Source organism: Lepus europaeus, chromosome 10, assembly GCF_033115175.1.
Source record: "Lepus europaeus isolate LE1 chromosome 10, mLepTim1.pri, whole genome shotgun sequence".
Lineage (NCBI taxonomy): Eukaryota > Metazoa > Chordata > Mammalia > Lagomorpha > Leporidae > Lepus > Lepus europaeus.
In genome coordinates this window covers 99253998-99277202 of record NC_084836.1, presented here as the reverse complement: position 1 = coordinate 99277202, position 23205 = coordinate 99253998, and the positions used below count along the sequence as shown (strand labels likewise).

The 23205-nt window shown below is 47.2% G+C and overlaps 1 protein-coding gene across 1 annotated transcript in view; it reads right to left on the bottom strand.

Annotated features, from left to right (window-relative positions):
- The window catches only part of CSNK2A1 (casein kinase 2 alpha 1), a 72806-nt gene extending 59669 nt beyond the window's left edge, over positions 1–13137 (bottom strand). The window contains 1 exon segment of the mRNA XM_062203974.1: positions 13013–13137. The gene's annotated coding sequence lies outside the window, so the exon portion shown is untranslated.
- Positions 13138–23205: the final 10068 nt, after the last annotated feature.

The following is a 23205-nucleotide window of genomic DNA, read 5'->3' as shown; positions in this document are numbered from 1 at the left end:
TAAAAAAACTTTGTTTCTCTAAAGAAGGAGGGAGGATAGCAAGGTTTATCTGGTAACAATGATTCATTTCTGATTACAAAAGTCAGTTGGGGCCGGCGCCGTGGCTTAACAGGCTAATCCTCCGCCTTGCAGCACCGGCACACTGGGTTCTAGTCCCGGTTGGGGCGCCGGATTCTATCCCAGTTGCCCCTCTTCCAGGCCAACTCTCTGCTATGGCTCGGGAAGGTAGTGGAGGATGGACCACGTCTTTGGGCCCTGCACCCGCAAGGGAGACCAGGAGAAGCACCTGGCTCCTGGCTTCGGATTGGCGAGATGCGCCGGCCGCAGCGGCCATTGGAGGGTGAACCAATGGCAAAAAGGAAGACCTTTCTCTCTCTCACTATCCACTCTGCCTGTCACAAAAAAAAAAAAAAAAAAAAAAAAAAGTCAGTTGGATCTGTGGAGCTGTGACTATCCAAACATGGGCTCTTTAAAAACAATTTAGATGCCACAGGTAAACCTGAACAATTCCATTCACTTACCTTACTAGCCTAGTTCCAGAAGGTGTTTGAGTAGTTGATCCCTGCTGTATGTAAGCTTATAGATAAATTAATTTAAAAATAAAGAGGAAATGACTATACTAATTATGCCACTGAAAAATAGAGCTCATCAATGAGATGGGAGGCCATGGATTTCCTGAAAATGTATTTATTGTAACATGTGCATTTTTTGAAGAAAAATTACAGGCTGAGGATCTGTAAACCCCAGCAGTTACACAAACAGGAAATGTATATTGTTAACATTACAAAGATGCATTTAAAAAGGTTAACTTGTTAATTTACATAAATACTAAAAACTAAAACTGCTGAAACTATATTTATGCCATTCTTTCCTGAAGGAAGAAAGGAAGACAATGTATCTTAGGCTTCAACACTATGTTCCAGCATGAGACCCATACTCTATGAATTTCCAACAAAATGTCAGATTCGGAAAAATACAGTGCCACTGAGGGTTAGTCAAGTGAGAGCAACAGTTTAACAAAAGCTAACTTCTAGCCTCACATTACTGTTTTAAAAAAAATAACTTGAATACTGACGCCGTGGCTCACTTGGTTAATCCTCTGCCTGCAGCACCGGCATCCCATATGGGCACCAGGTTCTAGTCCCGGTTGCTCCTCTTCCAGTCCAGCTCTCTGCTGTGGCCGGGAGATGAGTGGAGGATGGCCCAAGTGTTTGGGTACTGCACCCGCATGGGAGACCAGGAGAAAGCACCTGGTCTTGGCTTCAGATCGGCGTAGCTCTGGCCGTAGCAGCCATTTGGGGGGTGAACCAATGGAAGGAAGACCTTTCTCTCTGTCTCTCCCTCTCACTAACTGTCAAAAAAAAAAAAAAAAAAAAAAAACCACTTGAGTTTCTTCACAAGTGTCCTATCTTAAATTGTTTTGTCTTACATTTTATGTATTCCCTGTGGGGCCGGTGCTGTGGCATAACATGTAAAGCTGCTAACTGAAGTGCTGGCATCCCATACGGGCACCAGTTCGAGTCCCAGCTGCTCCACTTCTGATCCAACTCCTTGCTATGGCTTAGGAAAGCAGTAGAAGATGGCGCAGGTCCTGCATCCCTGCACCCACATGGAAGACGCTCCTGGCTCCTGGCTTCCGACGGGCCCAGCTCCAGCCCTTGCAGCCACTGGAGAATGAACTAGCAGATGGAAGACTGCGCCCCCCCCAACCCTGCCCTGCCTCTGCCTTTGAAATAAATAAATGAATCTTTAAAAAAAAAAAAAAGCCCAGTGAATCAGGTAGAAAGAGAATTATTTGGGAGTCACAAAGATACTTTAAAACGGTCCTTAAGTTTTAAAGGATTGGTAGCCCTTTGAATCTTACAACTGTTATATCTATATCTAATGACTGAATTTTCCAAAGCAGTGCTTCTTGCCTTTTTAAAAGTCAAGACATAAAGAGAAACTAATATTTATTTCACACAATGGGATGTGATCAAGACTTCCAGATCAGGTTATTGGCCCAGAAGGACTGACCGCACAAACGGCCAGACAGCTGAGAGAACCAACATCTCAGCACGTCTCTAAGTTCCTCTAACACAGGAGATTACTTGCGAAAATCTGGTTTAAATAACTGTAGACAACATGACCTGAACAGTAAAAATCCATGCAGTAGGTTAAGAAAACTATTTCACAATCTCCCCTTTTTCGAGTGACACGCAATCACCTGTTTCAGCTTTCAAATGTAGTCCAGATACACTACTAATGGGCAACCATTTCTTCTGGGAGATCATCCATTTGGAGGTCACTGGCATGAAAAACAAAAACAATGAACACAAGCTAAGCCTCCTAACCCTAGCCTGGGAGAATAAGCCAAAAGGAAATGGGTTAATGGTTAAAAAAAAAAATTAAATGAAGTTATCTTTCTTTAAATTGACTCTCTTTTCCTGTCTCAATTTCAAGTAGTAACCATTCCCTCTCTCATCTATCAAACTAACTAACACCTTATAAGTAGCAGTGTGTTCGTTTTTTAAATTGGGGAAAAACATACAACTCAAACAGGTTAACTACCTTGGCAATCCTCCTCTCTCCAATCTTCAAATTCCAAGACTTCAAGTACACACTGAATAAGAAAAACATCTGATCAACGTCAACAGAGTGAGTTTTTTCCTGGTATTATTATGGGTTGGAATTTATTCACAGTAATTCCTGATAATTCAAGAATTTACCGGTTGTATATAATCCTAACATGCCACTGGACCCTTCTGCTTTTATTCTTACCTATAAATATACATTCTTGTTTCATAAGGCAATATACACAAGTATTTCTTCCATAAAACAAACTAACAGCAAAACAAACATTAGTATTTTATTTCTCCACTTGTAAGTCACAAAAAGGGATCAAAGTGTCAATGTTATATAAATGATGTAACCAACAGTGGGAGATCTTCCAACAAAGGAAGGTATTATAAGAAAAAATAAGCAATTTGATCTGGATTACCACAGTTCTATCCAAACACTTCACAGAAATTTGAAGTCCAATTTAATCTCCCATAACAGAGAACATACTGAATGATGGGCAGAGAACTCCTCATCTGTACACTATGCCTTTTTACCTTAACACATGTAAAATAAAGTTACAATGTGAAGCTTTATTGCTATAGCCACAATCCTCTGGAACAAGAATAAAAAACTTCATTTCAGACCTAGAGTAATCTAAAGCAGAATCTAGCAGTTATGTATATAGTAAGTACTGTTATCATTTGAATGCCTTTTATAAATAAGGCATGAATGAGATGCATGCTCCCATTTTAGAAGTAAACAGGTTGAGAGGTTAAACAACCTGTTCAAAAAGCACAGAAGATTAATAATTGTAAGGTCCATATTTGAACTCAGTCTATTTAGGATTTAAAGCCAAAATACATTCGTTTCACTAAATTCAACATTATTTCCTTAATTCTGCAAACTGATTCATTAATAGTCTACTAAAAATACTGTCATAAGTAGTGGAAGGTACTTGGGCCTCTGTACCATGTGAGAGACCCAGAAGAAGCTCCTGGCTCCTGGCTTCAGCCTGGCCCAGCCTTGGCATTACAGCGATTTGGGGAGTAAACCAGACGGTGGAAAAAATCTCTTTCTCTAGGCAATCTCTCTCTAAAATAAATAAAGGTGGAAAAACTTTTCTGTGTAGCCACCAAGGGAAGAAGTAAAGAGGAAGGCACGTGAGACATGACCCTTCCTTCCCCCACCACAGGCTGAGTGGCGACAGTATCTGTGGGCACAGGGGGTTCTTCCAGGTTCAACAATGTCTAAGTTTTCAAGAGGCCACAGAGGATGGCTGTGAAATGATCACAGGTGCACACAGCAAGAGGTACTGGTAGCTGTAGATGAACGTTCAGGAACTTGGCTGTGCTTACAATTCTTCATTGCATTGAACGTGGCATGTATCATTTTGGAACAAAAAATGAAGAATTGGTCAAGACAGAGGAACAGAAGCAAAAAATGAAAATATTTTATCTGCTACTGATAATCTCACAATAAGTTAAATATAAAAATACATGTCTGAATATTTACTTTTTAAATTGCTAGGCAATAAAGTCTTTTTATTTTTTAAGATGTAGAACTACAAGGCAGATGGCTACTCATAGTTATTCTATATAATCATAACTACATTGAACATTTTTGAGACAGAGTCCCATTCTGCCTAAGGAGTTTATGATGTAAGAACACAAAGTCAACAAGAAAGTAAGTTAGAGGGTTACCTGAAAGAGCAGGCCATAGAGAAGTAGTCTTCCTCCAAACATTTCCCTAAAACATCATACTCAAGGAATTCCCACACTGTGACCAAAGAGCCACTGAGAACAAGGTCTCTGTTCCACATTCCTAAGTCTACAGGTGAGCGAACCTAGAACTTCTGAATCTGAGATGGGAGGATGAACTTCTCCATCCAGAAGCAAGTGATTCCTAAATTCACCATGATTAGATGACACTCTGGCAATACACACTGTACATGACTGAATGAAGACGTGAGTTACGTATTGATCTGTCCCAAGCAGCAATTTTGTACCTCACCCTCTCAGCAGGCCACACCAAAAACAGGAAGGACAAGTCAAAAGCCTCATTAATAACTCCTGGTAGCAAAGATGGAAAATAAAGAGTGCAGATTAGCAACAAACACACCATCTTCACTGACAGTGAAAGAAAAGAACTAATACTCATCAGATCAGGCAGTTTATAAATTATCTCTTTTAATCTTCAAAGTAATCCTGAGATGATGATAATAGCCAGTGCTTTGGTTATTAATCCTCACAAGAATTCTGAGGTAGGTTCTCCTCACAAGAATTCTGAGGTAGGTTCTACTAATCCCCATTTCACAGATGAAGAAGCTGAAAGTTAACAAGTTGCCCAAGGTATTTGTTATCCCAGTTGAGATGAGAAAGCCCAGGCTGGGGAGAAGTGAAGGTCCCCAGAGTTTCGCTCCAAAGCTAAAGGAGCTCTACCCCATATGCAGCGGCCTCCCCTCCGGCCTCCCCTCCATGCCGGCAAGTTCAGCTGATTCTCAGCTGAACCCCACTCCTCAGCCCCAGTTCCTGCAAACACTTCAGAAACTATAGCTGAGACACAAAGAAAACTGTTTTCATAAGAAAATACCTCTGAAAGCTGCTAAGTTGTAGCATGAAATATCTATTATTGGGGCTGGTGCTGTGGCGCTGTGGGTTAAAGCCCTGGCCTGAAGCGCCAGCATCCTATATGGGCACCGGTCCTAGTCCCGGCTGCTCCTCTTGCAATCCAGCTCTCTGCTATGGCCTGGGAAAGCAGTAGAGGATTGCCCGAGTCTTTAGGCCCCTGCACCCACGTGGGAGACCTGGAAGAAGCTCCTGGCTTCGGATTGGTGCAGCTCTGGCTGTTGCAGCCATCTGGGGAGTGAACCAGTGGATGGAAGACCTCTCTTTCTGCCTCTACCTCTCTCTGTAATTCTTTCAAAAAAATAAATCTTAAAAAAAAATCTATTATTACAAAGTATCACTCAACTGTGAGCTTGAGGGCAGGGGCAAACTGGAGATCCTTAGCACAGTACCTGCCAAAGTGTAACAGGCACTCAGGGTCTGAGGATGAACATCTGGTGACTGGCTACATATTCAACAGCCCCAAGTGGCTATTTTGTATTTTCTGAAATGACATGATACAGGGTTTTGTTTGTTTGCTTTTGACAAGCAGAGTGGATAGCGAGAGAGAGACAGAGAGAAAGGTCTTCCTTTTTGCCGTTGGTTCACCCTCCAATGTCCGCTGCAGCTGGCGCATCTCGCTGATCCAAAGCCAGGAGCCAGGTGCTTCTCCTGGTCTCCCATGCGGGTGCAGGGCCCAAAGACTTGGGCCATCCTCCACTGCCTTCCCGAGCCATAGCAGAGAGTTGGCCTGGAAGAGGGGCAACCGGGATAGAATCCGGCGCCCCAACCGGGACTAGAACCCGGTGTGCCGGCGCTGCAAGGCGGAGGATTAGCCTGTTAAGCCACGGCGCCGGCATGATACAGTTTTTAAAGAAAATATTGTGGGGGTCAGCGCTGCGACATAGCAGGTAAAGCCACTGCCTGAGGCGCCAGCATCCCATATGGGCGGCTGTTGGAGACCTGGCTGCTCCACGTCTCATCCAGCTCTCTGCTACGGCCTGGGAGAGTAGTCGAAGATGGCCCAACTTCTTGGGCCCCTGCACCCGCGTGGGAGACCAGGAGTAAGTTCCTGGCTCCTGGCTTCAGATCAGCGCAGCTCCGCCGTTGCGGCCAACTGGGGAGTGAACCATTGGAATGGAAGACCTCTCTTTCTCTCCTCTCTCTCTCTGCCTCTCCTCTCTGTGTAACTCTTTCAAATAAATAAATAAATCTTTAAAAAAAGGAAATATTGTATCCATTCATTTTTAACAGGGTAGTTTTCTTAAGATTTATAGAACATTAATGAGGTAGCTAAATTAAGAAATGCCCATTATAGCATTAGTCATAACTTCAGAAAAATTTCAAGTGTTCACTTTTCCAAGCAGATTAAAATGTTTCAGCTCATAAAAATCTGTCAGAAAAACCCACAAGACCAGGAAGTGCAAAACCAAGAGCCGTCAACATAAGACCATTTAAGATATGACACATACAAAAGTATAGATTAATCTAATTGTATCCTGATATTGAATCCTAAAACCCACACTTCAGAAAACACAATATTTTCTATGCAAAACAAACAAACAAAAAAACCAAAAGCCAAAAAACCCAAACCACTAACATGAAAAAAAACTTGTCCACCAAACCAACTATTTGCTACGTATGTTTTCTCTAAGGCTGAAAGACACAGAATTGGTAGAACCTCAGTGAAATGCCACTTCTAGCTATATCTTGTAATACAGTTAATTTTTTCACCCTCAACTTTTTAAAAGATTCAATCCTTGATTTCTGTAATGCTTTAAAAAAAAAGTATGTCTGCTCAACAACTAGGCCTGAACTGTATATATCACACAAATTTTTAAGGAAAACTTAATTATCTATAACCCAACACAAATACATCTTTTGCTATGACAAGAATGTTTTCATCTGAAAAGCTGGTTGGGGGCTGGCGCTGTGGCACGTCAGGTAAAGCCCCTGTCTGCAGTGCTGGCATCCCATATGGGCACAGGTTCAACTCTGATCCAGCTCTCTGCTATGGCCTGGGAAAGCAGTGGAAGATGGCCCAAGTGCTTGGGCCCCTGCACCTATGTGGGAGACCTGGAGGAAGCTGCTGGCTCCTGGCTTCAGCCATCTGGGGAGTGAACAGTGGATGGAAGGCCTCCCTCTCCCTCTCTCTCTTCGGCCATCTGGGGAGTGAACAGTGGATGGAAGGTCTCTCTCTCTCTCTCTGCCTTTCTGTAACTCTCTGCCTTTCATTCAAATAAATAAATCTTTAAAAGAAAATAAGAAAGTCCTTATAACAAGGATTACCATGATTAAAAAAAAAAAAGAACAAAGAAGAAAACCTGGTTGGTCAAGATTTCTTCCTAAAAGAAAGATTCAAATAATATACTATTTTTGAAATGATCCATGTTAGGTGTTCAAAGAAATTGAGGCATAAGAACATACCACTACTCTTGTGCAAGTTACCTAGTGAATAGTCGCAGACCAAGGAGCAAACCCAGTTTCTCATTTTAATTCAAGTAGCACAAGGATTATTTAAAATTACTTAAAATGCTAAGCTCTTTCTTACATAATTCAATGGTATATCAGTTTTCAGTTTCTGACCTTGTACAAACTATACTGTAATATCTGCACAAAAGTTGTTGAAAGTTATCATAAATGCTATAAACAGGTAACACTTATTATGTTAGGTATTATTAAACATGTTATATGCATTCTCTTAACTAATCCTCAGAAAGACTCTATGAAGAAAACAGGCAGATAGAGAATGCAACCTGTCCTAGTAATGTTTAGAAAAGAGACAAGGCAAGGCTGCTTATGGAATGGAGTTCAAAAGCACTGACTCCATATGGCCTGGACCAGGATTCTAGCTTGGCTTGAGGTCTGAGATGTCTTCATCAACCATCAAACCTTCATGTGCCCAATTTCCCTTACTACAAACCAGAAGCCAAACACATAATCTCAAAAGCTCTTCATAGCCTGAAATACTATAATCATCTTTCTTTCAGGTAATAACTATAAAAGAAAGTTTCATTTTTACCATGTTGACTGCAGTTTAGTCTACATTTTATGAGTCCAATAGAAAATTAGCCCCTAAAATTTTTATCTCTATTTATTTAAAAGGCAGAGCGACACCGAGAAAGAGAGAGACTGACAGACACTTCTGATTCATTCCCTAAACGTCCACCGCAGTTGGGGCTGGGCAGGTTAAAGCCAGGAGCCAGAACTCCATCCATCTCCCTCATGGGTGACAGGGACCCAAGCACTCGTCATCTGCTGTCTCCCTGGCTGGGCACTTGCAGGAAGCTGGATCAGAAGCATAGGCAAGACTTGAACCCAGGCACTCTGACATGGGATGTAGGTGTCCAAGTGGTGGCTTTACCCACTGTGCTACAAAACCCACCCAAGAGGACACTATTACAGAACAAAAACAAAAGACCATTCTTAACAGCTAGAAATTCCAATCTGTAGAGGATTCCCAAATCTGACTCTCAACCTCAAACAACAATGATGAGGAAAAAAGATCTTAACAGCTTCAGGGCAAGAATGTATGGGAAAACAGACTACTATACAACTGGTTATTTACAAAAATGTATCACCTACGTGTATCTCCTATATAAGCGGTAAATGCCTTTAGAAGGCTGCCATGTGAAACCACTGCTTTATTCAGTCAATACAAATTAATGAAGAAATCACATAATTTATCCAAGAAGTTTATTAGAGACATGGAAGAATCACCTAATTTATAGAAATCCTACCAAAATGACCTGGAGCTCCACAATCCACATTTTACTAAGCTAGTCACGTATCCCCTGCAAACTGAATCTCAGGACAGTAACAAGATATTTAAACAACAAAGAAGGGACAGAGGGCCCATCTCACCATTATTCCATGAAGTATTCCATAATCAAATCACTACAAAATAATCTCTGCTGCTTTTGTTCTCTTATATAATCCCCCAAAGACTATGAAATAAAACCAGCAAACCCCTTTGTACTATTTTTTTCATTGTTGCTGTAACAAATTATCACAAATGAAACAATACAGATTTATTATTTCAGTTTCTATAGACCAGAATCAGGTGGGCTTGGCTGGATCCTGTGTTTAGGGTCTCACAAGTTTTTTTTTTTTAAAGCAAACATGGGGCGAGCCTGGAAAATCTGCTCCCAATCTGAATTTAGTACTTTGCAGTCCCCATTTTGTTGTGGCTGTCATGTGGGGTGGGCCTTTGCGACTAGAGGCTGCCAGCACTCCCTTCTCATACTTTCCAAGCAGTCCCTCCAGTAATGGCAACTGAGTCCTTGACACGGTTAGAAATCTCTGACGCCCCCTTCTACTCCATCTCTCTGACTCTAGCAGAAAGTTCTCTGCTTTTAAGAGTTCATATGATTATGCTGGACTTACCCAGCAATACACGACGGTTTTCCAAGTTTAAGATCCTTGACCCTGATCACATCTATAAAGTCCCATTTGCCACATTATACACTCAGATTCCAGGGACATCTTGGGGGGAGGGGGTGGGGGTGCATTCTGTCTACCACAGTCTAGCCCCTGGCCTCTGCAGAATCAAATCTCTCCTAAAAAAACAAAACATATTCCTCCCATTTCAAGGTCCCAAAGGTCTCATACCACACGGCATCAATTCAAAGTTCACAAACCTCATCTAATGCCCATCAGTTCAAAAGCCCCAAATTTCATACTTTTAGTTCACGTATGGATGAAGTTCTGCATATAAATTCATTAAACACAACTCCTGGGGCACAATTCCTAAAAACACAAGTTATCTTCTCCCAACATACCCTGGAGAGGCAGGCACAGGATAGTTACAGATCCTATAGTTCTAAAACTTAAGCAGAAACAGTCAAAGGTTCAAAGCAGTTTCAAAACCTGGGCAAACTCCATTCCCTTTATAAGCCTGGGAAAAATCCCGTTGTTTTTAGCTCCACCCCTCTGGGCTCTTGGTTCCACCTCTGAGTCACCCTTCTCTTTATGAAAAGCAGTATGTTCACATGTAAGTAGCTTTTATCAGCCCACCCCAGTCAGTGAGATTTGGGAGGGTCCAACAGCCAGACCTATTTTCTCTTTCAATCCAAGCTAGCATTGTTTCTGCTGTCACCAAATTAAGAACCCAGTGGGACTGATTCACAGGTGCTCACTCTATTGGACTTCCAACCACAAAAACAGGCTGCACTTTCAACATTATGCTTGGAAATCTCCTCGGCTATACATCCAAGTTTATCACTGAAAATTGTACTTTCCATATAACCACAGGGCACAAGCTTATTTGTCACTATGTAACCTTTCCACTGGTTTCCAAAAACATATACCTAACTTGATCTGAGCTCACTAGCAGGGTCATTAGCAACCTATTCCTACTAACAATCTAGGTCTTTTCTATCACATTCCTTAAACTTCTGGCCTCCACCCACTGACTTCCATTTTTAAGGAACAGTACCCCACTCCTGGTACCAAAATCTATAGTAATGTTCTGCTGCTGCCTTAAATTACCTCAAATACGATGGCGTAAAAAGCCACAAATATGTTATCTGTTTCTATAAGTTGGGTGAACTTGGCTAGGTTTCCTGCTTAAGGTCTCACAGGGCCAAAATTAAGGTGTTTGCAAAGTTGCATTCCTTGCTGGAGACTCTGGGGAAGAATCCATCTCCAAGCTCTTTCAGGATTCAGTTCCCTGGGGGTGTAGGACTGAGGTCTGCATTGCTCTGCTGGCTGTCAGCTGGGGTCTTGCCTTCAGACACTGGAGGCTGCTCAAATTCCTCCTCATACTTTCCACGTGGCCCTCCTGAGGATGGCAAATAGGGTATCTTTCAGGCTTCAATTCTGATTCCAGCTGGACAAAGATCTGTTTTAAGGGCTCTTGTGGTTAGACTGGGTCTACTCAGAAAATCAAGAATGAGTTCCCTATTTTAAGATTCTTAACTTTGCATCTACAAAGTCCCTTTTGCCACAATACATTTACAGATTCCGAGGATTAAGGTCTGAGCATTTTGATGGGTGGAGTAGGGTGTCCTGCTTTCTCTGACTCCAAACCCTGTTAAAAGACTTTAAACTCACTTCCTAAAGAAAACCTCCAATTCCTGAGAAGAGTATGTGAAGCAATGGATGATAATAAAAGCAAGGATTCATCCTGGAACAGAGTGGGTAGGCAATAGAACTAAAAGCACAGTGAGGAAAAGTTGCCACCTGCTCCATCCTCAAATAGCACAGCAATTTACTCATAACGCCAAAGCTAACCCATTCTCTCTCTTAAACATATACCTTTCCTCTGCATTACATAGAAGAGGCCATAACTAGGCATTTTTTAAAAAAGAAAAGTTGCCAAAGGGTGACCTAACTTTGTAATCAATTGATAAATCCATCTAAGCAACTTTCCAATCTCTGTTCTTTCAAGTCACACACCCTCCCCCAACAGAAAAATGAAGGCCAAGTATTTCAAAGTCACAGAAGGGCAAACCTGCCATGGAACACTGCAGGTGAACTTCTCAAAATGACATGGGGGTGAACTATAGGTCCTGGGCTTTCAGCCCCAGGTCTTCCAAACCAGTTAGGCCAACTGACACTGCTATAACTAGAGATCGTATTTTTGAGGCTAGATCCTTGGCAGTAAGTTTTACCTACAACCAATGATCCCTCTCCCCCCAAAATACCAGCTAGTCCCTTTAATAATTAGTGACAAGTAAAATCAACTGAGCACCCACTACCTTCCAGACTCTGTGGTAAGCCCTTGATATAAATTCTCTTACTCCTAGCCATAAACTTACGCGCTACAAAACACCATCCCCCACTCTACAGGCACAGACTGGCGCTTACAGAGTGCAGGTAACATAGTTAAGTAGTAATGGCCCTGATACTTAGAATCTTGATAGTCTAGTTCTTAACCACTGGCCTACACTGCCACTCCTTAGATGGAATGAGGTTTCCAACTCTTGGAAAAATCCTCCCTTCTTATTTTCCCCACACCTCCTTTTCCAAAGATCTAGCAGCTGAAAGCCAATCAAGTCTCCCCAAATAATTCTGTCACCTCCTTTCCAGAACTCTTTTCGCCCCACCAAAAACAAGAGCCAAGAAACAACCTCTCCTAACCCTGACTTTGTTTCCCCAAAGCAAACTACAGAAGCGCCATCCATCACCTGCCCAGCCTAGAACTGCTCCAACGCTCCAAGAAACCAACAGAACACAACAGGAGAAAGTCCGACTCGGAAAAGGTCACCAAGTAACCTATGTATACTCTCAGCCACCTTCCCTTCTACAAACTCCTCATCTACCCAGGCTCCCAATTAGCCTTTAACCCCGCTCCGCCCGTTCCGCCCCACTTCGTGGTTCCCTCTCCCTTTCCCCCCAGCAAGCCCGCTCTGGGTCCCCACCGCTCGCACCCAGGCGGCAGGTGAGCAGCTCAGCCCCGCCCAGGAGGACCCTAGCACGGCCCCTGCGCCCGCTGCCCAGCTCCGCGGGAGGGTTCACATCACCCTACCCAGCAGGCACCACTCCCTCGGCACCCTCCCCCAGCATCCCCTGTGGCCCCACCCCTCAAGCTCCCTTCCCCCTCCGACGACCCCTACCTCCAACTTGCCCCCCAGTCCCCACCCAATCCACTTCTCTCTACTGCAGTAAGGGGGACTCCGACAGCCAGCCCCTACTCTCACATCGGGCTCTGCCCCCCGAAGCCTCGCTCTCCGCCCCGGGGGGTGGCCCCGGGCCTCCCCGATGGGCTGCAGGGGCCTCGACTGGTGTGTATGTGTGTGGAGGGGGCAGGGGAAGGCGACGGGCGCTCGGGGGTCTGCTGGAAGCGTGAGAGGCGGCCGCACTCCGCTGCCCCATCCTGGGCCCACCCCACCCCCAACGACCTCGCCTGGCGGCTCCCACAGTACCTGTGGTGGAAGCGGCAGCGGCGGCGGCCGCTCTCCCCTCTCCTCACACAGACAATATGGCGGCGGCGGAGGAGGAGACACACGGCTCGGCCGCCAGCCGCAGGGACCAGAGCGAGGCTGCAGCCTCCGCGGCCGGAAGCGGAAACCCCCTCCTACCAGGAGGCGGGGCGAAACCGCCTCCGGCCCCGCCCCCAGGAGGATCTGGCTGGGAGCTGCCATGCTGGGACGTCCTATTGCATGCCTGGGGGGCTCAGTCCCGGAGAAGGCGCCAGATGGAAGGAGTTCTCAACAGCAGCCATAATAAGGAGACTTGCCGTTATGAAGCGCATTTTGCCCAATCCTGTGCTGACTGACGAGAGAACACGCCCCGCCCACTGGACGAGCGATTGGTTTGACCCAGGCTAAGATGGCGGGGCCTGGTTTCCCGCACTTCACCCCGCGGGCGCGTCCCAGCAGCCCGCGGCCGGCCCCCTCCTTTCTTGGGAAGAAGCATGCGCGACCTGCAGCGCCGTGGCGCGAAGCACCTTGGGAGCTGGAGTCTCGCTTGCTTGGGCCCCTGGTCTAGGATTAGGGGGCCACTGGCACTTTGTTGCTGCGCAAACTTGGGAGCTCCCAGCGAGCGCAGGAAAGTTGCCGCCCTCGAGGGGCGTGGCGCGGGGCTCCGGGAAGTGACGGCGCACGCCCTCCGCGGCCGCGGCCCAGCGCTTCCTGCTGCGGAGTCGGGCCCAGGGCTGCCTACCCCGAATACACGGTGTTCGCTCCCTTCCAGCTGCCCCCCACCCAGCTCTCCTGGCCGCACGGCACCTTGTCTCGTGCAGAACTGACCCCGGGCACCTCCTGGCCGAGAAGCCCCCGTGGCTTTCTCGTCCACCAGCTGTAGCCCAGACTCTCTGCTTGACATTCAAGGCCTCGCAGAATTTAGTCACTCTTCCTTTGCAGCCCCCTATGCTGCTACTCTGCTCTCCAGTCCCTGATGCGCCCACCACTAACGCTGCTGCTGCCTGCCTTTCAGTGCGAGTGCGTCCGTTACTGTTGCCTCGCAGCCGGGATAATTTGTCCATGTCTGCAGAACGGACCCAGGAGTCTTTTGTCCTGGGGATCTCCCCTTCCTTGAGCTCCCCCAAACCCAGGCACCATCACTCCGCAGCCTGAGGTCCCTAGCCTGCCCCCTGCACTAGACTGTGAGCTCCCAGTGGACAGGAGGCCCTGCAGGACCTGCTAAAGGCTGGTGCGAGGAAGTGTTATCGAGGGGAATTCAAGTGTGGGCCTCACCTCCGATGGAGCAGAGGTGTGAGGGCTGGAACGAAGGTGAGGAGGCTGGGTTATTTCTGTACCAGCCATTATCCCGAAGTGCCTCAGAATAGCTGCCTGTCCCGGGGTTGGGCCGCTCCTGCCTCCCCAGCCCTCCTTTCATGGCTTGTCAGCTGACTGGCGCCTCTGCTCCCTAGGAGACAGCCGCCTCCCTCTGTGGGATGGGGGTGGCGCGGGGCGGGGGGGGGGGGGGGGCTGCAGACGCACAGGATGGCCTCAGGGAAGTGGCAGTGACCTTGTCTGGGGCTCATCTGCCAGACAAGGCTGCGACATTTGAACCAGTTGCCTGAGAGTCCACAGCAGTGGCTCTCCGGGTGCCCTCGAGCGGACCCCGCCCTCTCTGTGGGCCTGTTACCCCGCCGTGGACAAGATGATCCCAAATTTCCTTCACGAAGTGACTGGCCTTCCGCTTCCCGCTCAGATCCTGCCTTTTTGACTCTTGTAGCTTCTCCTCCCCCCCCCCCCCCCCAATTATGTTTGCTCAGCTCACAGCTTTGGTCACTTGGGATGAGCCAAACATGAGCGAGGCAGACCTTGGGTCCTCACTGGTGGACCCACCTTCTGAGATAGGAAGCAGGTAACGCATAACTAAACAAGTCAACCAACAAAGTCATGTCTGGCAGCAGTAAGTGCTATGCAGGAGAAGCCCAGTGGCTGCAGGAGAGGGAACTTTAGCTTGAGTGGTGCGCAGGGTCCCTCTGGGAAGGGACCAGGACGTACAAAGATCCCAAGTTTGGAGGAGGAGGCTGCAGTGGCTGCAGCATGATGCGTAAGGGGAGAAGTGGTCAGGGCGTGCAGGCCTGAAGGAAGCCAAGGGGGGTGGGCTGTTTCTCACGGCTTAGCCCTCACACCTTTCTGATGGTCTCCATGCTCCCGACAGCACCGGCTCTCCATTTCCGGCCTCCATCCATGGTCACATGCAGAGGGCTCTCCTGGGCACACGTGTTCAACCCTTCCTGCTCATGCAGGACATACGTGAGACCCAACCTCTGCCATCTCCTAGGTCCCCAGTGTTCACCTCATTGTGGACTTAACGCTTATCCTTAAAGCTACTCTCCCTGCCTTCTCCCCAATCTAGTCTTTCAAACAGCAGCAGTAGGTACTTGCCTGTGCCACACACTGAATGCTTTACCATCTCATTTAATCTTTGCTTCAGCCTGATGAGGCAGGAACCGAAAGTATCCCATTGTACAGATGAGGAAACAGGTTCAGAGAGATCACTGACCCTCCCCAGCTGGCCGCAACAGCCAGAGCTGCACCAATCCAAAGCTGGGAGCCAGGAGCTTCTTCCGGGTCTCCCACCTGGGTTTAGGAACCCGAGGACTTGGGCCATCTTCTACTGCTTTCCCAGGCCATAGCAGAGAGCTGGATCAGAAGAGGAGCAGCCGGGACTTGAACCAGTGACCATATGGGATGCCAGCACTGCAGGTGGTAGCTTTACTTGCTATGCCACAGCGCTGCCCCCAAAACACATTTTTAAAAATGGCTTAGGGGCAGGCTAAGTTTAGCACACACTTTGGGATGCTGGCATCCCATAGCAGAGTGCCTGGGTTCAGTCCCAGTTTGACTTTCAATGCCAGCTTCCTACTATTGTGCACCCTGAGAGGAAGCAGGTGATGGCTCAAGCAGTTGGTTCCCTGCCACCTACGTGGGAAATCAGCATAGAGTTCCAGACTCCTGGCTTGGGCCTGGCCCAGCCCTAGCTGTTGGGGGCTTTTGAGTAATGAACTTGTGGATGGAACCTCTGTCTTGTCTGTCTCTCAGTCTCTCTACCTTTCAAATAAAATGAAAATTTGAAATATTGGGGTGGATGTGTATGTGTTACATAGTTTTTGATAAAGTTTGGGAAGGGTTTATCAAATATTACTAAGAGAGGGGGCAACTTCAAACACTTCTGTCTGCTTTGAATCTTTTTTTATAGCAATCATGAATTTCAATGTGCTTCACCTTGTCCCTCACTCTGTCCTTTTGTGTTCGATTTTTACTTTTATTCCTCCTCTCCTTCCTCCCTTGCTCTCTCCCCCATCCTTCTTTTGGTAGCATCCAGCCGAGCCTCTCTCAGTTGAGGCCTAAAGCTTCATGACTACCTCGGGGACCCCTGCCTCTCTCCCAGTGTGTGCTGCACACTGCAGTTGGAGGAAAGTGTGTTAACCCCCAGGCTCCTTTCTTGCTTAAGAATTTCCAGTGGCAACGTGTTTCCTGCCCTGCAAGTCCAAACCCTTTGACCTTGTGTGTAGCCTGTTTACAGATTTGATTCCTGCTTGATTGGATGCCAGCTCTGCACTTATTAGCATCATAAACTTGGACAAATTATTCGACTCCACTGAGCCTCAGTTTCCTCACTTGTTCAAAAAACTGAAGGGAAAGGGGCCAGCGCCATGGCACAGTGGGCTGAGCCTCCACCTGCAGCACCGGCATCCCATATGGGCGGCAGTTCTAGTCCCAGCTGCTCCACTTCTGATCCAGCTCTCTGCTATGGCCTGGGAAGGCAGTGGAGGATGACCCAACACCCACGTGGGAGACCTGGAAGAGCTTCTTGGCTCCTGGTTTCAGATCAGCGCAGCTCTGGCCATTGCAGCCACTTGGGGAGTGAACCAGCAGATGGAAGACCTTTCTCTCTGTCTGTAACTCTGCCTCTCAAATAAATAAATAAAAATCTTAAAAAAAAAAAAAAGAGGAAAGAACTACGGATCTTGTGGCAAATTAGATCACTATACAGTGACTGCTCACTCTCTGCCCCAGCCTGGGGCAACTGACACTTCCCTGTCCCATTGATATCAGGCCTGGCCATGTGATTGGCTTTGGCCAGTGTGACAGTGTATAAATTCCAGTGAAGGGGCTGGTACTGTGGCACAGTGGGTTAAAGCCCCAGCCTGCAGCACTGGCATCCCATATGGGCACCAGTTCGAGTCCCGGCTGCTCCACTTCTGATCCCTGGGAAAGCAGTAGAAGATGGTCCTACACCCACATGGGAGACCCAAAAGAAACTCCTGGCTCCTGGCTTCACATCAGCTCAGCTCTGGCCATTGTGGTTCATCAGGGGAGTGAGCCAGCAGATGGAAGACCTCTCTCTCTCTGGCTCTACTTCTCTATGTAACTCTGTCTCTCAAATAAATAAAAATAAATCTTTAAAAAAAAAAGTTTCAGTGGAGGCTTTCAAAGGCCTCCACTGCTTTAAACTGCACCCTCTCCCCTTGCAATTTTTACCTCTGGTACAAAGTGTGGGGCTGTCATCAGTTCATTACGTGTTTTATTTTTTTTTCTTTAATTTCATTTATTTTATTTTTTTTGAAAGGCAGAGAGACAGAGAAAGAGACTCTGACCTGCTGGTTCACTCCCCAAATGCCTGCAGCAGCTGGGGTTGGGCCAGGCCAAAGCCAGAAGTTGGTCATTCAATCTAGGTTCCCTGTGGGGGTCTAATACTTGAATCATCACCTGCTGCCTCCCAATGTGTGCATTAGCAGGAAACGGAATTGAAAGTGGAGCCAGGACTCAACCCCAGGCATTTTGATATGGGACTGGAGTATTCCAAAGGCTTTCCCTGAATTCCATCTTCTTGGAAACACAGGGAACTTAACAAGTGAGAAGAGACTGCTCTGTCTCCAGTGCCTGTTCCAATCCTAGTTCCTCTGCTTCCGATCCAGCTTCCTGCTGAAGTCCCTGGGAAGGTAGAGGATAATGGCCCAGGTGCTTGGGCTTGTGCCACCCACATGGGAGACCTGAATGGAGTTCCTGGATCCTGGCTTTGGCCTGGCCTAGCCCCAGTCATTGCAGCCATTTGGGGACTAACCCAGCGGATGGAAGAGCTGTCTCTCTCCCTCTGTGTGTGTGTGTGTGTGTCCCCTCTCTGTCACTCTCTTTCACACAAAATAAATAAAATCTTTTTTTTTTAAGCTCTGTCTCAGTTTAGGAAAGCAATAACATCTCTCCAAACTCCACATCAAACAGGCTGGTCCCCGAAGAATAACAGACACAAGTAGCAAACTTGAGCTGGAGCCAACCTCAGCAGAGCCCAACTGAGATCTGCCAAACCCAAGTGACTACAGACGAGAGAGGGAGGACTTGGTGCCTGCTTCTGTCACCACAGAGTTTGGGGTGATTTGCTATGCAGCGCTGTCGCAGTGAGAGCTGACGTCCTTGCGGGGGTAGAGCTTATGTCAGGACTACGTGAATGGATACAGCAAAGCCCTTACCAAATGCACTGATGCGAAGCAAGGGTGCGAGCAACGTCAGCTTTTAGTATTTGGGGTGCAACTATGAACAAAACAAAGTCCCTGTTCTTGTGCAGCTCCTGTTTGCACAGAGATGGAGGGTATGTCAGGCAGGGATGAGCGTTAGGGAGGAAAAGCATTAGGGAGCAGGGTGCTGTGATGCGATTTCAAACGCCCCGTGAATGCAGCCTCTGGGAAGGGGAAACCTGAGCTAATGCTTGCAGGAAGCACGAGGGTGGGTGGGGAAGATTGCTCCTAGCGGAGGGAATGGGATGGGCGAAAACCTGAAGCGGGCCCATGCTTGAGGGTTTAAGGAGCAGTCAGTCCATGGGGTGGCTAAGCAGAGCAAGTTAGGGGGAGACAATGTCACAGAGATTCCCAAGGGGCTGGGTTGGGCACAGCCTTGTTGGCCGTCCCAAGAACTCTGGCTCCTGCTCTGGGTGAAGTGGGGAAATATGAGAAGGATAGGAATGGTTTTCCTTTTTACAGGGTCCGTCCAAGCTAGGGCAGAATAAATGGAAGAGGGCTGAAGCAGTGATGCCCAGATGTGCCCCCATAATCCAGACCACCGAATGGGTAGGTTTAGAAACGGCTACACTCTAAGGTTGTTTTGAAAGTAAAAACAGGATTTGGTGACGAGTTGGGCGGGCTTGTGTGTGTTATGGTTTGGAAGATAATTTGAGTGTCTCCCGAAGGCCCATATGTTAAAGTCTCAATTCCCCAGAGTCTTGTAATAATGGATTAAGGCTGGAACTTCATCCAATCGCAGTGCCTTCTGGGGGCGCCTTGGGAAGTGATTGGATTGCATTAGGTTGTTAGGATGCAGCCCCGGTGATCAAATCATCGTGGCCTGGACGTGAGATGCGCAGGCTCCCGGGCTGGCTCTGCCTCCTGGGTCACCCTGGGATCCTCCACCATTCGGCACCCTCAGCATGTGCCTGGCTCACGGGGCACCTAGCCCTGGCTGTAAACCTCCAAACCTGTGGGTCAAAAGAAAGTACCTTCTCTCCGGAGTAAATCCTCTCACATTTTAGTTAAAGCAGCAAGAAGCTGAGTCACACTTGATGTTCAAGAAAAAAAAGAGTTGATGATGATGGCTCCAAAGTCTGGCTGGAGGAATTGAAGGCAGGAACTAGACAGTAACTGAGAGGAAGAAGCCTCTAGGAAGAGAACTTTGGTGGTGGTGGTGGTGGGGACGGAAGGAGTTAGCATTCCACGTGGGAGTTAACTTCCGGGAAACCCTCAGACTGCAAGTCGGAGGCGCAGTCAGGGTGAGATGTGCAGCAGGTCCCCTTCCCTGTGGTCTTGCTGTCTGCAGTTTCTATTTCCCGTGGTCAACCACGGTCTGAGAATATTAAATGGAAAATTCCAGAATGAAGCCCTACGTAGGTTTCAAATTGTTGCACCACTCTGAGTTGTGATGAAACCTCTGCCATTCTGCTTCATCCTGTCCTCCTCCCTGTGTGAATCACCCCCTGTCCAGTGTACCCACGATGTGCACACCTCCCACCTGTGGGAGGTTCACCACTCAATACTGCCCTGGTTAGCAGATCCACTGTGGCGGTATCGCGGCGTTTGCATTCCCGTGGGCTTCCAGCTCAGCCTGCGTCACTCACCTCACTGCATCTCATCTTCTCACAGCAGCACAAGACTGAATACAGTGTGATGCTGAGAGAGAGAGAGAGAGAGACTACATCATATAACTTTAATATAGTAGATTGTTATAATGATTCTATGTTACCAGTGATTACTGTTAATCTCTTAGCCTGCCTTATTTCTAAGTTAAGTTTGACCACAGGGATGTATGTGTAGGGAAAAGCACTGTCAACATATGGTTCCGTACTGTCCCTGGTCTCTAGCATCCACTGGGGGTCTTGGAACGTCTCTTCCACAAACAAGGAGGGAGGACTGTGTGACTCTGAGCACAGCAGAGGTGTCATTTATGGAGCTGTTATGAACTGAATTATATCTTCTCCACACGCATGTGCTGAGGCGCCGACCCCCACGGCATGCTATTTGGAGATAAGACCTTTAAAGAGGTAGTGGAGGTTAAATGAGGTCACAAGGGTGAGTCCTAGTCCATTAGGAGGAGAAGAGAGGTCAGGGCTCAGTCTCTCCGTGCAGGTGCACAGAGGAAAGGCCATGTGGAGACACAGCGAGCAGGCAGCCAATCACAAGCCCAGACAGGCCTCACCAGGTGCCGTCCGCGACAGCACCTTGACTTCCAGCTGCTGTAACAGAAAATGGATGTCTGATGTCGAAGCTGTACAGACCGTGCTGTCTGTTGTGGTGGCCTGGGCAGACTAATTAGAAACCATCAACACACAACGTCTTCAAAGTCACGCGAGCAGGGAGTGCGTATAGACAGGAGTGAGAGGAGGACCGGGGACAGAGCTCTTGGGCATCCAGCACCAGCGGACAAGGAGCCTGCCGAGGCACCTGAGAAGGAGCCGCCGTGAAATGAGTGTCGTGGAGCCACGCAAAGCAAGCGTGGCCGGCAGGGAGCACTGGTCACCTGTGTCCAACGCTGCTGAGCGCAGCAGATTGAAGACGAGAACAGAGAACTGATTTCACAAAATGGAGGCCACTGTTGCCTTGCCAGGGAAGCGTTTAGGTGGGAGCAAAAGACTGATTGGAGGGGGATTAAGAGAGCGTAGGAGAGGATATCAAACAACAAGCGGGGAGAGGGATGGAAAAGCGAGTTCTTTTTAAAAGCAGAAAAGCAACTAATAAAGGAGGAAGAAAAGGAGTTAGAAAATGACCGCTTGGCAGCGACCAGAGGAGCCGTGGTTTCAGCAGAGAACCATTAATGGGCACTGCATTAGTGGATTGAAGTTTGATGAGCAGCAGGCGTTTATGGTCTTAGCGTGGCTCCATGAGATGCTTATCAGTGACAAAGGGTAAAGCTGCCACTTTCCAGTGGAGAAGTGCAGCAAACAGCCAGGCGTTCCAAGTGAGCATCAGGGGACAGGGTTTGGCCCAGCAGGCAAGATGCTCCAGGCCCGTGTCGGAGTACCTGGGTCCAGCTCCTGCTGTCAGCATTCCTGCTCACGAGGACTCTGGGAGGTAGCAGGTGATGGCTCAAGTAATTGGGCTCCTGCCACCCACGTGGGAAAAATACATTGACTTCTGGGCTCTCGGCTTTGGTCTGGCCCAGCCTTGGCTGTTGTGAGCATTTAGGGAGTGAACCAGCAGATGAGAGTGCTCTCTCTCTCTCTATGTATCTATCTGTCTCTCTGCCTATCACGTTGATAAATTTAAAAACAATTTTAAAGTAAACATCACTAGTAAGGAGCAAATCGACATCCTGCACCTCCTGGGACGAAGTACCAAGGGAAGAAGTGATCACCTCAGTGACATTCTACCAAGAACGCAGAACAGAAGCGTGACTCACGGGGACACATCAGACCAACCCGACAGGGGATATTCCCGCCAAGTACCTGGGCTTGTTAAAGAAGGTTGAGATCATGAACAACAAAGAAACGCTGAGAAATCGCTCCAGATTAAGGAGACTAGAGGGAGAAAAATGTAACACGAGATACGAGACCACGAAAAAACTGTTTTCACCTACTTCGGGGTATGTTAGTGGGACAATTGGTGAAATTTGAGTAAGGTCCATAGGGTCGATAATGATTTTTTCATCATTGTAAAACTTGCTGATTTTGGCTATTGCCAGAGAATATTCTTGCTTTTAGGAAAAATGTGCCCTTTTTAGGTGTGAAAGAGAATCATGTCTACAATCATCTGTAAAGGAGTTTGGGGTCAGGAGCAAGAAATGACAAAGCAAAAGAGTTAAAATCCAGGTAATAGGAATCTGTGTATTCATTGTCCTGTCCTGTGACTTTTCTGTGATGTCTATCAAAATAAAGCTCAAAGGGAGAATGGAAGGAGAGGAAGAAGAGATTAGAGGTAGTGGGCAGGGAACACTTTTCTATTTTTAAAAGATTTATTTTTATTTATTTGAAAGACAGAGTTACAGAGAGAGAGAGACAGAGAGACAGAGAGAGACAGAGACACAGAGAAATCCATCCACTGGTTCACTCCCCAGATGACCTAACGGCCAGGACTGGGCCAGGCAGAAGCCAGGAGCCAGAAGCTTCTTCTAGGTCTTCCACGTAGGTGCAGCGGCCCAAGCACCCAGGTCATCTGCTGCTGCTTTCCCAGGTGCATTAACAGGGAGCTAGATAGGAAATGGAGCACCCAGGTCTTGAACCAGCATCCATATGGTCTTTTTTTTTTTAACTTTTATTTAATGAATATAAATTTCCAGTGTACAGCTTATGGATTACAGTGGCTTCCCCCTCCCATAACTTCCCTCCCACCCGCAACCCTCCCCTCTCCCGCTCCCTCTCCCCTTCCATTTGCATCAAGATTCATTTTCAATTCTCTTTATATACAGAAGATCAATTTAGTATAAAGGTTTCAACAGTTTGCACTCACATAGACACACAAAGTGAAACATACTGTTTGAGTACTAGTTATAGCATCAAATCAAAATGTACAGCACATTAAGGACAGAGATCCCACATGAGGAGCAAGTGCACAGTGGCTCCTGTTGTTGACCCAACAAATTGACACTCTAGTTTATGGTGCCAGTAACCACCCTAGGCTGTTGTCATGAGTTGCCAAGGCTATGGAAGCCTTCCAAGTTTGCCGGCTCTGATCATATTT